The sequence below is a fragment of the Perognathus longimembris genome, chromosome 15, assembly GCF_023159225.1.
Source record: "Perognathus longimembris pacificus isolate PPM17 chromosome 15, ASM2315922v1, whole genome shotgun sequence".
NCBI lineage: Eukaryota > Metazoa > Chordata > Mammalia > Rodentia > Heteromyidae > Perognathus > Perognathus longimembris.
Genome location: NC_063175.1, coordinates 27,608,892 through 27,613,619, shown reverse-complemented (window position 1 = coordinate 27,613,619; position 4,728 = coordinate 27,608,892). Strand labels below are relative to the sequence as shown.

Below are 4,728 nucleotides of genomic sequence, written 5' to 3'. Positions count from 1 at the left end.
ACTAAATGAAATGAGCCAGACCCAGAGAAACATAGACTCTATGGTGTTAGGTCCTCTCCCTGAGGGCTACATGCAGATGCCCCCACCTCATTAAGTCTCCACCCAGTTACCTGGGTAACCTGCAGACCTGGAGGCAGTTACCTCCCCTTTCCCTGAGGTCACCTCCTAATCCACCTGGCCACACCCCTTGCCCCTGCCCTAAATAAAGCAGGGCTGGGTGGGGGTCGCTCTCTCTCTCTCTCCCTTCTCTCCTGCCATGGATCATCTTGGCCACAGGCCAGCAGTTCGGTAATAAACTTTCTTTCCTGCCTGAATACCGCGTGGCGTTCTCCTTTACCAGCTACCTACTTTAAAAACCTAACATATGGTTTCCCTCATTGAGAATAATTAGTACACCTCTAGGATTATCCTAGCAGAAGATTACAATAGCTCAATAGATAAGTACATATGAACACAAAGATGACGCTAAACAAAACAAACTCCAATTATGGAAACAAGTGGTTTATCATTGTTGTTATTTTCAATATACCATGTGAAATCGTGCCTTTTTCTTTTGTCTTTCTTTCCCATGGTTTTACCTCTGATATCACTATAACTGATTTTGGCACCCTGGATATGGTATATACATACATGAATTAGACCTAGGGAAGGGAAGGGGAATATCAAAATGGAGACAAAGGATAAATGACAAACCAATTCAGCAGCAATACTTACAAAACTATATGCTGTAAACCAACTGTACAACTCATGGGGGAGTGTAATGGGAATGGCAGAAGAGGGGGGAATGAGGGAGGAGGTAACAAGTTTGAACCCCTCTGTACATCACTTTGACAATAAAAAAATTAATTAATAAAAAAAGTAGAAGTGTCTTCCCATATTCACAACTGCATTATATAAAATATCTTTATTGGTTCATATTTTAATTTATTTGAGCATATCTGAATTTACAGAATTTTTCCTATATTCTAATGGTACTATTTACATACCTCATTATTGCTTGCACTAATCCCCTGTCATTGACCATTTGGTTATTTTCTTTTTTGCTAAGATAAATGATGCTGCAAGGAACATCTTAAACGTTGCATATTTTCTTAATGTTTTGTTTTAGGATCATAATTACTAATTTAATCTGTTTTTCATGTTTCTTAAGAACAAGGAAATGATTTCATAAACATTCTAGGACTGAACAGTTGTCAGACTTTAGAAGAACAACTTGCTAAAAATAGGAAACGTCAACAATCATACCATGCATACTAGCTAATGATTACCAGCTACAACAATTCAAGGAAGAGCTGTCCGGTGGCTTAGAGCAACCATTTTCCTGGCTACCTTAGTTTTTGTTTAGAAATTGCTTGCCATCTAGTAAATAATGTGGTTTTAGAACAAATTTCAGATATCTTTATTTTGCTTGAAATTTGCAAATAAGTCATTTTAATAAGTAAAATGTACAACAGGGTAAAATCTATGCCAGTACTGGGGCTGAACTCTCACTTGGCTTTTTTTTTTTTTGCTTAAAGCTGGTACTCTATGACTGTGAGCCACACACAGCTCCACTTCTGTTTTTTTTTTTTTTTTTTGGCCAGTCCTGGGCCTTGGACTCTGGGCCTGAGCACTGTCCCTGGCTTCTTTTTGCTCAAGGCTAGCACTCTGCCACTTGAGCCACAGCGCCCCTTCTGGCCATTTTCTGTATATGTGGTGCTGGGGAATCGAACCCAGGGCCTCATGTATATGAGGCAGGCACTCTTGCCACTAGGCCATATCCCCAGCCCCAACAGGGTAAAATCTAAATAAGCCGCATTTTACTAGTTCTCACCTGTTTAAATAGTGTCAGCATTTGAACAGAAGTAGTACTTTAATGAGAGCAAGAGAACTTAAGGATGTTTCTAAAACAGAGCTGGCTATTTGACTTATTACAAGGATAGGAAAATCCCTAGATGAAAACTAGAAATAAGGAAGGAGACTATGATTGTTAACACCTAGGCCAATTCTCCTGTTTCTTCTGCTGGCTTCCTCCTTGTCTACCAGAATCTAACTTCTAGTTCTCCATTGCCTAGTCCTAGGCAAATTCCCTACTTATATTTCAGTCTTCTTTCTTTTTCAGAGACTGATTTTCCTTTACTGGTAAGAAACTTTTTTTCCCTCCTTCCTTTTTTCCTTCCTCCCTCTCCTTCCTTCCTCCCTATCCTCCCACCCCACCCCCCTGTGGTGTGTGTGTGTATGTGTGTGTGTGTGTGTGTGTGTGTGTGTGTGTGTGTGTGTGTGTGTGTGTGTGTGTGTGTGGGTCCTGGGGCTTGAAGTCGGGGCCTGGGCACTGTTTATAAGCTTTTTTTGCTCCAATTTTGACCCACAGCTCCATTTCTAGCTTTTCATTAGTTAACTGGAGATAAGACTTTTCTACCTGAGCTGGCTTCGAATCTTCATTCTCAGATCTTAGCCTCTTGAGTAGTTAGAATTACAGATGTGAGCCACTGGCACCCAGCTCTTTTCTTTTTTTCTTTCTAATTTTTTTTAAGATGCGCTTTGCTATGCTGACTATGCTGGTGTTAAATCTTCAGAGCTTGAGTGATCCTTCTGAGGAGCTGGTACTAAAAATGCCTGCTACCAAGTTCAGCTGGAAATTCCTAATAGATTCCCAGTCAGAATCACTACAAGGAGGGCCTGATAAATTTGCCACTGGCCTAAATAATAATAGTTATCCTTTACATATGCCATGCACTGGACAAAGGTCTTTAATTATTTAAAGTTTATCTTCATAATCATACTAACTCGCTATTATCTTCAAATAGTAGAAACTCAAGCTTGCTTAAAGAAGATCCTCTTTTGGTTCATGAGCACCATGACTGGGTATTCATAGACTGTATGACATATGACTCCCTCACATCTTGTCAGTACATTAGTCTTCTGATGTGAAAACAAAAACAGCTTGCTAAAAGAATAGAAATTAGCCAGGTGTAGTGGCTCATGTCAGTAATCCAGCTACTCAGGAGGCTGAGAGCTGAGGATCCTGGCTCAAATCCAGCCCTGGCAGGAAAGGCTGTGAGACTTTTTTTTTTTTGGCCAGTCCTGGGCCTTGGACTCAGGGCCTGAGCACTGTCCCTGGGCTTCTTCTTTTTTTTTTTTTTTTGCTCAAGGCTAGCACTCTGCTACTTGAGTCACAGCGCCACTTCTGGCCATTTTCTGTATATGTGGTGCTGGGGAATCGAACCTAGGGCTTCATGTATATGAGGCAAGCACTCTTGCCACTAGGCCATATCCCCAGCCCTGGCCGTTTTCTATATATGTGGTGCTGGGGAATCGAACCCAGGGCTTCATGTATATGAGGCAAGCACTCTTGCCACTAGGCCATATCCCCAGCCCCTGTGAGACTCTTATCTCCAATTCATCACCAGAGAACCTGAAATGGCTCTGTGGATCACTGAAGCTCAAGTGGTAGAGAGCTAGCATTAAGCTGAAGAACTCAGGAACAACACCCAGGCCGAGTTCAAGACCCACAACTGACCAAAAACAAACAAACAAAAAGAATAGCAAGTTACTGTATTGATTCACATAACAGGAGGAACAATACATAGTATATCACTCACTTTAGGCATAGTTAGATTAGGGTTCCCTTTCCGCTTCTTTACTACTCTTTGTCTTATTTTATTTTTCTTGAAGCTCTAGAGTTTGAACTCAGATTGTACACTTGGTAGGCGAGTATTCTACCCCTTCAAACCATACTTTTAGTGCTTGATTCTCTTTAATTCTGTGATTTCAGCTTTTGCTGCTTGTGATGGTTGAGGTTACTGTAATAGGGAGGCCAGATCTGCCCAGTGCCATTATTAACTGTGGAGGGACTTCAGGTTGACTCCAGCTCAGAAAAGAGCAGAAGCCAACTCCATCTCCACTAAGCCCTCCCCTACCCTATTCAGGGAAGCTCCCCTTTACTATGTTATGTAGATTGACTACCTGAGGCCTGGGAGCTTCAAGGGAACCTGTGTCCTCCTGTTTATTATGATAAGTTATGTAGATTGACCACCTGAGGCCTGGGAGCTTCAAGGGAACCTGCTATGAGTAGGTGTAGAATGATAGGTTAGTTCAAATAGATATGAGACAGACTGGAACTCTATTGGCCACCTGTGTGCGGCTCTAGCATGCTCTGTAAGTGTTGTATCTTCATTGGTCACCTGCATGTGACAAGTTTGTCTGTGATGTTTGCCTTATAACCAGGCTGGAAGGCCACACGGACACGTGGTCCCAGCTCCCGAGTCTGGGCTGCACACGTGCAGGTGGCTCCAGCTCCTGAGTCTGGGCCCTGATCCTGCACTCGTGGTCAGCAGTTTCGGCTCCCGAGTCTGGGCTGCGACCAAGGCCGGTCGGTTCACTTTTTGTTCACTTTTTACTTCCCCAATAAAACTGACTTTTTGTCATCTTGTAGCTGGAGACTGTGTGGTGGACTCTTGGGGGAACCAGGAATCCCCTCCCTTGGGGGGGGACCCCGTTTCATTGTAGTGAACCCCCACTCTGCTTCAGTTACTTATTTTTTTTTGATGAATAATGAAACAACAACAAAAATCTGACAATTCTCCTTTAATGGAGCAAGGAAAAGCTTTTCCAGAACACTCTATTAAGCTCTTTGCACTATTCAGCTCAAGCTGCCAGAATAAAATATCCTAGATGTGATTGCTTAGACAACAAAATTTTGTTTATTTTAATAAAAATTCATTCTTGTTTTTTCTTAATATTTTTATA

General features: G+C 42.0%; 1 pseudogene; it reads left to right on the top strand.

The window, feature by feature from the left end:
- The first annotated feature begins 2,812 nt into the window (after positions 1 to 2,812).
- LOC125364306 lies at positions 2,813 to 2,907 on the top strand (annotated as a pseudogene).
- Positions 2,908 to 4,728: the final 1,821 nt, after the last annotated feature.